Source organism: Homalodisca vitripennis, chromosome 8 (assembly GCF_021130785.1).
Source record: "Homalodisca vitripennis isolate AUS2020 chromosome 8, UT_GWSS_2.1, whole genome shotgun sequence".
NCBI classification, from domain to species: domain Eukaryota; kingdom Metazoa; phylum Arthropoda; class Insecta; order Hemiptera; family Cicadellidae; genus Homalodisca; species Homalodisca vitripennis.
In genome coordinates, this window is record NC_060214.1 from 117,362,870 (window position 1) to 117,375,935 (window position 13,066).

Genomic DNA, 13,066 nt, shown 5'->3' on the forward strand with positions numbered 1-13,066 from the left:
GTATTTATATAATAAAAAAACTTCCATAAAACAATTACATGACTAAAAACAAGGTCGTAAAAGATTAAACATTATTCTTATTGGAATAAAAACAAGATGGTCGCCACTAAAATCCGGTGACTGTACGAACTTCTGTATGCGATCCATACGAAACGTAGCCAGAACGAAACCGGAGGAATTTCAAACTGCAGGAAGCTCCAGAAGAATTCCGAGCAGGAATAGGAATGGCCGCGCCGTGGTCGTAAATCACCGCTGTAACGTATCGAGTAAATATGCGATCCCACCGACCACATACATCACGTGTGGCCATTGTCTGAGGCGCGCGGGACCTTATACAGAGCACGTGGGCGGGAGGAAGCCTTGGAAGCCGTTCTGCGTACTTGGAAACTCGGGTTGGCCGCGAAGACTTTGTCAGGACCGGTCCGCAGCAGGCAGTGGATTAGGCCCTAAAACGGACAAGAAGGCCTTCAAAAGGTTCCGATCCTCATTGGCATGCCGTGTCCACGTTGAGCGGCCAATTTTAAACAGAATTCCACGAAGGGACTTTGAGTGCTGCCTTTGCAGGGTCTCGAAATCCATAGTTGAATACTCTGTGGATTTAATTGCCATAAGAATTGGTAAAGATTCTTCATGCGTAAAAAACTACCCAACAAGAATTTTCGCGGCTTCCGATCAAAGGAGTGGAATCCAAGCTGTGTTCCAAACAGGAGTGTTTCCCTCTCTCTTGAAAATTGCTAAAGTTGTCCCAATTTTCAAGAAGGACGACCCAACTTCAATCACTAACTACCGGCCTGTCTCAATTTTGCCAGTGCTGAGCAAAACTTTTGAAAAGCATTTTCTTATAAGAATGCTTCAGTTTCTGGACAATGAACAATTTGGATTCAGGAAGAGCAAAACGACAACAGACGCAGACGTGAGTCTTGTTGATATGATTGTAAAGGGGATTGAATGACGTAACCACACAATGGGTGTGTTCTTGGACCTGTCCAAAGCATTCAACTGCGTTGACCACGGTACACTGCTTGACAAACTTGTGTCTCGCTGTATTCGAAGCGTGCCTCTTAAATGGCTTAGCTCGTTTCTAACTCACAGATCCCAAGTTGTCCAGATATCTAGTAAGCCGTCCAAACAAATAAACAAAAAGATTTTTGTGGAGTTGCCTGAAGATGAAACCTTTGGTTTTGAAAGGCTTCGTCCAAAAAATAAACAATTTGGAAAAGTAGTGTTTACATTAACATTTAGTAATATTTAAAGTATTTTCCAATTGCTCCAAGAGTCTTCAAATATAACTCAGTTACGTAGTCCCTCAGGGATCCATCCCCACTCCTGTGATTTTCCTGCTTTACGTCAACGATCTAAAATCATTGCTTCTGCATGGAAAATTAGTGCAGTTTTGGTTTTCGAGTGGGAGACCGCTTAATTAGAAGACTGACTCCACTGTACTAAGTGTGTTTTTATTGGCGATGAATGAAAGAGACTTAACTGTAAAAATGTGTGAGTGTGTATTGTTGTATAAATGTCAGAAATTTAAATAAACCATGACGTTTGCCATACAATGTACATATTGTCTCTGCAATAAAAGATTTGATTTGATTCTGAAAGATCTGCGGAATACGGCGTGGTGACCGGGTGCTTGCGCCACTCTTGCTGGCCTACGCGATAGTTCAAGTGGCAGTGAGGTAAGCATGTAAATGTGTCTAGTGCTGGAGACCCGTGGGCAGGCAGGTCAATTAGCCGCCAATAAGGTTCATTCCACTCGGACAGGCGGCGGCACCTCTGCCAATCATTGGGGGAGACCACTCCGGGCTTCATAGATCCAGGCACCATGAATGTCGTGGCTCCCACAAATTGATCCATCCCAATGATAAGAATGAAGAAATTACAGAAAAAGGCGAGAACGGTGTGGAAACAGTTCGTTCTTGCGACAGAGCGAGAGCACGCAGGATGAGTAAATCAGACCGTGAGGCGGGGTCTGAAAGTGATATGGAGGAACTGTAAGTGGTTTGGGCTGGGCAGATCGCGCGGGCCCGGCACGTGCCTCGCCTCCCAGGAGTACCAACAAGTAATTCTTCATGTAAAAAGAAAATTACAGCAACAATCAATGTTCCTTGCGGTTTATCATCAAATAACCTTTCTAAAATTTAAAACAACACTATTAGACTAATTGAAACCGAGTCACAGTTACGTATGAGATTAATGTTTGGACCACATTCCTCTCGAGGGTGGCAGGGAAATTTGTTTGCAATAATAAGGAGGGGGATGCACTCAGTCGCCACCCACATTGCCATACATTCATCCATGTTCTGAATCACGATCCATTCCAATTTACTAGTAAAATGAGTTTTTTTTCTAAAAAAAAAAAAAAAAATTTCGTTAACGGGTGTAAACAGAAATTGACGATTTTGAATTACTTTAAAGATTAAGAAAATGATATTTTAAAAAATTTAAGAAAATTTTTAGTAAAAAGTTTTTAATATTTTGTCATACATAAGAACACGTCATTTCCTGAAGGTATAACTCATATGTACATACTATAACAATTTGATATTTTTGTCTTCAGCCATTTTGTATTTGGGTCTAACCACAAAATAGCCTACATTGTGTGTCAGTAATACACATGCAGTGATCAAAAAATGTTTTATTCCACTTTTCTCTATTCAGGGAAATTACTTCAGAATAGAGGATATTATCTCAAATCGATTTCACCACATTCAATTGACGTTGATGCTATGTTTCTAATAAATTTACTATGCATTTAACTTAATTTACTTTTGTTGCATAACATTACTTATATTATGATGTGAGAATCTTCAGAACAGGCTCGCCTTGGAGGAATCGTACTTTGCTTGTCTCTTTTAATACAGAATAGTGTTCTGTTAACTATAAATTGTTCGTATTGTTTGTTAGATGCAATGTGTCTGACATTGTAAATTATCTTTATCACACGTATTTGTTGTAAATCCTGTTTAAGAGATAAATAAAGTTTATTATGATTATTAAATACTATAAGGCCCAATATGCGTATCAATAAGTCCGGAGAGTGGTTTACAAGTCAGACAGACGTTTAATGTGTCATATTATGACGTATAACGGAATTTGCGTCCATAACGTCTTTATCCTCGACTGCGTATACAGGATGTTACAAGTCTATACAGGATGTTACTAAGTCTATAAAATTACCAACATGATTCTTCAAGGACATCACTGACATTATTGTCCATTAAGTTGATGCAATAGATTTATGAAAATGACGAAATGTTTTAAAATATTCTCCTAACGGAGTTAAAATTTTTTATTAATAAAAACTTTCACTCTCCGCATTTGTAACCCATGTAAATACTGTAGAGGTTTCACATTTTTATTTTCATACGGGTTTTATCCCAGCCTGATTTACAAACAGCACATATTTTATAGTTTAATTGCCTGTAACCCTACAGGTAATAAAAAATTGACAAAAAATTACTATGAATTTAATATTTAAAAAATGCTTTCCACCCCCAGATCCATTGAATCAACATAAGGAAAGTTTACTGTAATCGATAAGCTTATGTAAACCGTATATTACGTCGTACTTAAGTTTTTTTCTAAGATGGGGCAATCGATTTTAGATTAGGAAAAATTGTTTTTTGTTAAATTCAGCCTTTAAAGATAACTGTTTCAAAATACAGAAAGATGTTACAGATTATTTCATTTACAGCCGTTATCCGCGGCTTCGCATGCAATTCCGTGGGTTTTGCGCCTGTATGAGAACTTCTGGTTCGAGTGAATTATATATACGACGCAAATGTTGAATTTGCCTTCTTGCCACGATCAAGATAATATGTTAAATAGTGTTATTTATGGCCATTTTTGTTTATTGGTTGTTGTTTGTTTTTTTGTACCACAGTTGATTTTGCCTCTTTCCGATCAAGAAAATATATACACAATATACGCCTCGTATATACACAGCTCTGAGAAGCCTACTTTTGTCGAAATACAACTAAGGCAGGTTGCCTAACAGTCTTTAAATGTATACAAAAAGTTAGACTACTTTGCCTTTTCTATCTGTACTGCTAGCAGTAACCCGCCGTTTTGCACGCAATTTAGTAGGCGTTGCTATCAAAATTATGAAATTTTTAATAACCACATAAATTACTATACCTAATAAAATCAATCCCAGTCAAGAATTAAACTGTTAAATAATAAAATGTTTTTCTTTACTATGTTACAACAATAAATAACAATAACTGCTAACTCTACTAATCGGTTTCAACCAACTTTAGTTAAAGATTAGTTAATCATAGAAATCATTATTAATACTTCGCAATGAAGTATGATATGATGCTCACTCGACCAATCAGAGCAAAGGCGCCGTTCTTTGCCAAAATATTTGTCGAAATTATTAGCTTAAAGAATAATTTGACCTAATCTTTACGTATTTTAATGAATTGATATTGATACTTTACCGATCTAAATAGATTCGGAAATGCCAATAAAAATGTAAATTTTAAGAGAGAAAAATGGTTATTGTGGGTTATTCTTTGGAGATAGATATGTGCCATCGCGGACTTTTTTGTAGGCTTTTTAGAAATGTACAATTCCGTAGAACATTATTTTGTTATACGTCGTAAGGTTTGAAAGAAAGAAAGGAAACACGTCTTTATTGAGGCGAAATTAGGACCATATGGTCCTAATTATGGTTCATTTATGGTTTAGTCAGTATTAACAATAAAAGCGCTCAAATATACCAATTTTCACATTATGCAATCTTTTTCCACTTTCTATGACTAAAATATTGACGTATCATACCTAAGAACTTGCCCTAGTTTATAACAAAGCCGACAGTAAAAACCGGATCAAAATCCGTTGAGTAGTTTAGAAAATGTCGATGCACAAACAGACCAACACAAAAAGCGACTTACATTATTATACCATACATACGTTGGATGATTCGTTAGCTGTTCTACCGACCGACGTTTAAAGACGGTGGAAATTCGCATTCATGCAACATCTAAATGTTGGGTGTTTCACTTGAAACCTCATAAAATTGTTTAGCAATTTCAAGCTACATTTATTCCAACATACTTTTAGAATACTCTTAAGATTTCAAAATGGCGGCTGTTCAAAGTCTTAGAAGTAGTCAATTGAACCGTGTAAGTGACAATATTTACAAAAACAGAATTTCGGATAATTGTAACTAAATTAAGTCCACGTTTTTACATAGAAATGTAAATTATATGCTAATTACTATTTTTGTCATGTAAGGTTTCAAAATGATGGGAGTTTCCAAATGTATACAAGTGTTAGGATTAGGATGAACATGCGAAACATCCAAGTTATTTTTCCATCAGTGCTGTACAAATTTAACATCTAAATGCATCTTCAGATGACAGCCACGTATAAAATCTTCCTTTTGCCGACTGAGCCGGAAGCGATATTTTTTCTAGTACACGGAAGAATTGAGTCATTCAATCTAATCTTCAAAACCAGATCGTGAGGGACGCCCAAATTTCAACAGCACTTCGTCGCCAGAACTCCGATCGTGTGCCTATGAGGGGTAGCCACTCCAAAACCTATTTATATTAATGTTCTGTACACTCCGGACTAGCTCACAGTAGACCTCCACTGATTAACGATGTTAAGAGCTGACTGTACTTGCCGCCATCTTCATTTTAACCCGAGAAGGACGATAGCAAAGCTCGAGGACTTTCACGACCTTATGGAATTCTTTATGCTAGAATTATGAGATATGCTTCTTTGTAAAGATATATATATCAATACGCATTCCAACAGCAGTTTTAAATGTTCCATTTTTTAAATAATCTCAATTTTCTTTTGTACTTCATCACCTAATTACTCAGAATGTACGCAATTTACAAGTAAAAACAATTTGGATGCGTACCATTTAGTCATACGTTTCAACTATGATACGTTTATACGTTATACGTTTCCAAAATGAAACACACAATGAAATGGTACAAATTAAAATAGTTTTTTGTGTTGGTCTGTTTGCGCATCGACATTTTCTGAACTAATCAACGGATTTTGATACGGTTTTCACTGTCGGCTTCGTTATGAACTAGGGCAGGTTCCCAGATATGAGACCTCAATATTTAAATCATATAAAGCAGAGAAAAGTTAGCATAATGAGAACATTGATATTTTTGAGCGCTTTCATTAAATACTGACTAAACCATACGACGAATAATAAAATAATATACTACGGAATTGAACATTTCAAAAAGGCCTACATAAAAGTCCGCGGTGTCATGTATCTATCTCCAAAGTATTACCCACAATAACCATTTTTCTGTTTTAAAGTTTACATATTTATTGGCATTCCCGACGCTATTCAGCTTAATAAAGTGTCTATACCAATGCATTAAGTTACGAAAAGATTAGGTACAATTAATCTTTAAGCAAATAATTTCGATCAACATTTTGGTAAATAGGTATTACGTTAAAAAGCCCGCGTGTTTTGGTTGCGCGACTTATGACCAGAGAACGGCGCCTGTGTTCTAATTGGTCAAGCGGGCATCATGCCACACTTCGTTGCGAGATTCCAACAGAATAAGGAGAGTCGATACAGTACAAGGTCGATGGTACTGATAAAAAGTTCAACGGCAGCAGGCAGGATTTGAACCTGCACTATCTCTAACTCAGACCCAAAGTCCACCGTCTTGGACGGCTCGGCCATCGGCTCTTTTTTTAAACTGAAATAAAGAAGATTTCACTAAGCCTCAATAACCGCAACTCTCTCTGTTTAATACACACCTTATTTAAAAAAGATATATTAATAGCAGTGGATTTGATGTGAAGTAAAATCAATTAGTTTCAATAAATAAATAAATCCTTCCCACCAATTACGCCGTGAACAAACAAAAATGTGCAGACAGTGACAGATCTGAAAAGAAAAACAATAATTAATTACACGAGCCATCTGCATTGTCTAGATAGAGATTCAATTGTTTTTCCGATAGCAAAATAAATTACTGCGTTAAACAAAACTGGCGGGAAAGCCGAGTTTAATTTATATTCCCCACACTACCCGAGCACCAACGATTGTTTAAATACCGCAGATTTACAATTAATTGCCGAGTATTCCCCGGTATGTATTGCATCCTGGTATTGAAGTAACTAGAAATAAAAATGTATTTCGTTAAGATTTATATTTATTCACTAATGGTAAATCCTGCTTAGTGTATTTATATTACACTTCAACGTACGAAAAAAGACTATTCTACTTTTTATTTTACATTCGACCTTTCCACTTCAATATTGTATGTTAAACAAATACAACGTTTAAAGCAAATATATCATAATAAATTAAAAGAAAACTACCATAAGTATTTCATACAATTAGTTTTAACTGAATGGCAAGTATATCTTTCTCATTATTTTGCTTATATACATATACGAGAATACTACACCAGCGAAATAACCATAGTACATTGCTTTCAAGGTTATCAGTTTAGGGATCTAATAACACACTGTTTGAATAAATTAAGATATAATAGAATGGCGGGATAAAGATCCCGTAAATTGTGTTTTAATATACACATAAAGCGATTAAAAATTTCGCCCTTGATATTTTTTAAGGACTCACAATGGAGCAACTAAGGATATATTTTCAAACAATAAATCTAAAAAGGTGATTTGTAAAAATAAATCGAGACATTAAAAATGTGACAGAATTAAAAAAAGTGAACGTGCTGTATTTAGACCTACAACATGTAACAAATATTTAATTATTCATTTTTTAATATTCAGCGTTAAATCCTTACTAAGCAATGTCCAACGACCCGACAAGGACACGAAAATCTAGTATTGATGTTTCTTTTGGAGATAACAATTATTAATGGCATACTGAACTATTCGTTTATCTTTGAGGTAAGTTCGTTGCAACGCTAAAAACGTAAATCACAATTTATGTTTTCCAAGTGTCTTAAATTGATCTTTGAGTATATAAATTTGTTAAATCTCGATATTCAATATCTAGAACAAAAACTGATGTAAAGATTTACTGTATCCACAATTCTTGGTTTGATGTCCCATTTCCAATTATGAATTTATCACGAAAAGATGAGATGAAAATTGGAACATTTTAGTTCGAAGAAGCTAATCGTCCTCTCCATGAATTTCCTTTACAACCTTTTTGTACGCCAAAAAGTAGCTCCAATAGACTCAAAAATATTTTTAATTTTGTATACATTCTTTCATTCAAAGTCAGGCAGAAAGTGAACTTCTTGATCACTTTGTATACTTTTCAAATCAAGCACGTGCACTGTAATATTCCGTGCCGTTTGTGTGTGTGTTTTTTTCCACGGACACTTTTGAAAAGTTTCGTAGTGGAGAACCACACACGAAAGGAGAGTAGTGGCCGAAGCAATAGCCAACTTCTGAGCCAATACAGTACCCCTTGTGTTTGTGCACCTCTCCATGGCTGATGCTCTGTGAGTGGGGATGCACAGCGCAATTTGGCTTCTGTGTTCAGCAAAGTTTATTCTACCCTCATGCGAGAGTAATGAATAATCTCACATCTGACCATCTGACCTACCTCTGTCATAGTTATGGCCAGCTTTAGAAAGGGCTATTTCACTGCAAAAGTTGAATTCGTTTCTTACGATGAAAAAGTACCAAAATTCAAGCTGTGTTTTACTTACTTCCAAATAGGGGTCAGGAATATTACTGGAAGAAAACACTATGAACTGAATGAAACGCTAATACCTTAACTACAACACTCCAGAACTACGATTGTTGCGTAAATTAAAAACACACACACACACACACACACACACACACACACACAAACTAGAAACGAATAGAAAGAATATAGCCGAATAAAACTAGACATATTACAGAGAGGATTGTTAAAAATCATCTTCCTGCCAAAAGAAAAAAAAGAAAATGAATCAACCGAACATACTCGTCAAATATGAGTTACAAACTAAAACTCTAGAGTAGGTTCCTTAATTATAATAGTGTGCCTAGACACTCTTATGGGCAAGTTATTTGTATGAGCAAGACTTCGGATCACGACCTCTAAAGTGAAGAATACGCATGAATGCAATCATCCCATGTTGTTGACAGTCTTAGATTTGCGTAAAATAGGTAACGTAAAACACGACAACAGGCAGCAGAGCCAACATCAAGAATAGAGCATCCAATTCATGCACCACTCTTGTAAATGAATCGGTGCTTTACAAAGCCTTACTCAAAGAGCAACGAAATTTTCCTGGGGACTTAGGCTAGGGACACACAGTCCCGGTTACCGGGATGCCGGTGATCGGCATCCCGGCCGGGATTGATGAGAACATATACTTTGTTGAAGAGCGCACACACAATGCCGGTGCTGTGCGGCACAAAGCGTGCCGGTCCAGACCGGCAAGCATGCTACCGGTGACCGGGAGCCCTGCAGCCGGTGAAAACCGGGTTGGCAATACAAAACACTTGATATCTGTCGTGCGTGCTCACACACAGTGCCGGCCGCCGGGTCCCGATTCCAGTCAAGTCTGTGTGTCAGTGGTGTCGTTTCTTCTGCACTTACTGATAATCTTTTGTTTGTATTTTTTCTTGCTATGTGTCGCCTCAATAACACTAACAGTTCGTCAAAAGATTTTATTGACATCCTGTAGAAGCCGAAAAACTTTGTTTCATAACCGAATGCTCTCGTAAAATTTTCTAAATCTTTTTTCAGCTTTAGCATCTACATTGAATGGATGAACCCAATGTACCCTATTTCGTTGTTTTGGTAATTCATTTAGAGCCTCTAAACAACAAACTAACTTCACTTTGGATAGCATGATTCGTTCCGAACAACACTCAAAGGTTAACTGAGAGACAATTTGATGTTTATCGCCGGGACTGTGTGGCCAGCACACAACAAACCGTTTACCGGCAACCCGGTGGTCGGAATCCTGGTAACCGGGACTGTGTGTCCCAGGCCTTAGGGACACACAGTCCCGGTTACCGGGATGCCGTCCACCGGGTTGCCGGTAAACGGTTTGTTGTGTGCTGGCCACACAGTCCCGGCGATAAACATCAAGTTGTCTCTCAGTTAACCTTTGAGTGTTGTTCGGAACGAATCATGCTATCCAAAGTGAAGTTAGTTTGTTGTTTAGAGGCTCTAAATGAATTACCAAAACAACGAAATAGGGTACATTGGGTTCATCCATTTAATGTAGATGCTAAAGCTGAAAAAAGATTTAGAAAATTTTACGAGAGTATTCGGACTTATGAAACAAAGTTTTTCGGCTTCTACAGGATGTCAATAAAATCTTTTGACGAACTGTTAGTGTTATTGAGGCGACACATAGCAAGAAAAAATACAAACAAAAGATTATCAGTAAGTGCAGAAGAAACGACACCACTGACACACAGACTTGACTGGAATCGGGACCCGGCGGCCGGCACTGTGTGAGCACGCACGACAGATATCAAGTGTTTTGTATTGCCAACCCGGTTTTCACCGGCTGCAGGGCTCCCGGTCACCGGTAGCATGCTTGCCGGTCTGGACCGGCACGCTTTTTGCCGCACAGCACCGGCATTGTGTGTGCGCTCTTCAACAAACTATATGTTCTCATCAATCCCGGCCGGGATGCCGATCACCGGCATCCCGGTAACCGGGACTGTGTGTCCCTAGCCTTAGAAATTGTGTCTCTGAAGATATCACACTCATTAATTGAAGATAACTCTCTAAAACAGAAAGAAACACAACTCTGCCAACTCAGGTGGTATAACACTAACACCTCTAAACAGAGTTTAATAAACACCTACTCGGAGGATAACAACTCACTACCTACTTATAGGATAATCTAAACCTAGTTACAAAAGAAGGTATTAAGCTATACACAGAAGATAACAAAAACCTTAGTAAAGTGCCTTGTACCTCCCTAGTTATATATAACCAAGATATCCAATTCCTTATTCTAAAGATACCCAAACTCTTCATAATCAGATAATAACAAATCTCTCCCTTACTCTGAGGATAACACAACTCTTCTCAAAAAGATGGTAAAAAACTCATTCCCTATAAGATGATAACTAAACTCTTACTCAAGAGGATAAACTAACTCCTTCCAATCAGATGATAACTAATTTCTCTCTTAAGAGGATACCCAACATTTCCCAATAAGATAATAAAAAACTCTCTCTTAATCAGAGGATAACCCAACTCTTAACTACTTCCAATCAGATGATAACTAAATTCTCTCTTACTTAAGAGGATTACCCAACATTTCCCAATAAGGTGATAAAAACTCTCTTTTACTCAGAAGATAACACAACTCTTCTCAAAAAGATGGTAACATCACTCTCACTCCCTATCAGATGATAAATTAACTCTCTATTACTTAACCCTTTAAAGCACGTAAATCATTTTACTTGAAATTTTGACTCAACATTTGGTTTTTATGTTATTTAGAATATAAATAAACATTATTATATATAAATTTATTTTTTAATTTTTGTTATATATATTTTATATAGGTGGTTCCACTATGGGACCACTATGCACACTAGCACACTAGACCATGTTCTTATATAAGCAGGAATTTTTTTCATAAAAAATGCACTGAATAGAATAAAAACATCAATTTATTGAAAAATATGTACATTTGGATGCATTGTTGCATGATTCAAACTTTTTTCTTGTACTAGGCAGAATGGTATTTCAGAAAGCAGTTTCTTTCTTGAGTCAAACACAACGCAACATCACACGCTTTACAACCCCAAAAAGAACGATGAGGATTCTCCTTTGTGCTGCAGTTGGCGCATCTTCTCTTACTCATATGTATAGGTAGGTGCACATTTCCACTGCTTCTGATTTCTGTGGAAATATTTTTCTTGAAACTGGACATGGTATTTTTCTTCTTTCTCCCGCTTCCATTTCTAGTCTTGTCACTGGACATCAAGCTTTGTGATAAGTTGATCCTGAACTGTTTCAGAGATAAAGTGGCTCCTTCACTTTGCTGCGAAAACATTATGTATGAATTTACAATACACACATCCAAGAAGTGAAAGAAAATCCTATGCCACCACTTTCTACTTCTTCTGTCTATTTGGTAGCATTTTTTGAGTTGATCGGCCTTGTCAACATACCCCATATGCTTGTTGTAATCACTTACTAATGTAGTGGACGGTACATCTACTTTTGTGCCATTTTTTAATTTTCTTTTGACTGAAGACTTTTCATTCGGATCGTGGTAGTTCGATGCGAAGATAACTGGCCTATATAATTATGGTCTTCTTGATATGAAAATGCTTATAATAGTCTACGTCTGTCAAAATTTTCAATTATTCAGTAAATTCATAAGTTCTAAGAACATATTAGTTAGTGAAACTTAAAAAATTAAAATAGAAATAGTGAAAAGTGCAATTTGTAGTTTTAAACCTTTACAAAAATACGTTCTATCAAATTAGCTTTACCATGCATAGTGGTCCCAAGGCGGGACCACACATTTATTTTAGTGCAAGATCAAGATTTTTAGCACTATGACTAAAGCTAATGACTTAGAAGCTATATGAAATAGTAATAAACAATAAAAACCATGTAAGAGAACTTACCTTGTTTAGATGAAATGTTAAATGTAGTTTTACAACACCAAAACATAGGTTAGCGTCTATCTGTCAGTATGGAGTGAACAACCACGATTGAATGGCTGCTAGCAACAGCTGGTATGAGTTTGAGGACGTAGTTCACATTTTTTCCGATAGATAGAAGCACAAAGCAGACAGTAAAAGTGGTCCCACGGCGGAACCACAGTGCTGCTAGAAACAGAAAATAAACAAAAAGGTGATCCCGTGGTGGGACCACTATGCTTTAAAGGGTTTGAGGATACCCAACACTTCCCAAACAGATGATAACAAAACTCTCTCCTACTCAGGAGATAAATTAACTTCTTCCAATCAGATGATAACTAAACTCTCTGTTACTAAAGAGGATACCCAACATTTCCCAATGAGGTAATAAAAAATCTTTCTCTTACTCAGAGGATAACCCAAACTCTTCGTAAACAGATGGTAACAAAACACTCTCCTACTCAGGGTATTAACTAATCTCTCTCTTACTTAAGAGGATACCCAACAT

At 36.9% G+C, this 13,066-nt stretch overlaps 1 protein-coding gene and 1 long non-coding RNA gene across 8 annotated transcripts in view; both read right to left on the minus strand.

Moving 5' to 3' along the window:
- The window catches only part of LOC124367980 (protein spinster), a 181,824-nt gene that overhangs the window by 91,618 nt on the left and 77,140 nt on the right, over window positions 1-13,066 (minus strand). The window lies entirely within an intron of this gene.
- On the minus strand, window positions 11,557-12,811 carry LOC124367981. Its single transcript, XR_006922934.1, has 2 exons — window positions 12,544-12,811; window positions 11,557-11,948 (listed from the first exon to the last, which is right to left on the minus strand). It is a non-coding gene; the product is annotated as an uncharacterized LOC124367981 (long non-coding RNA).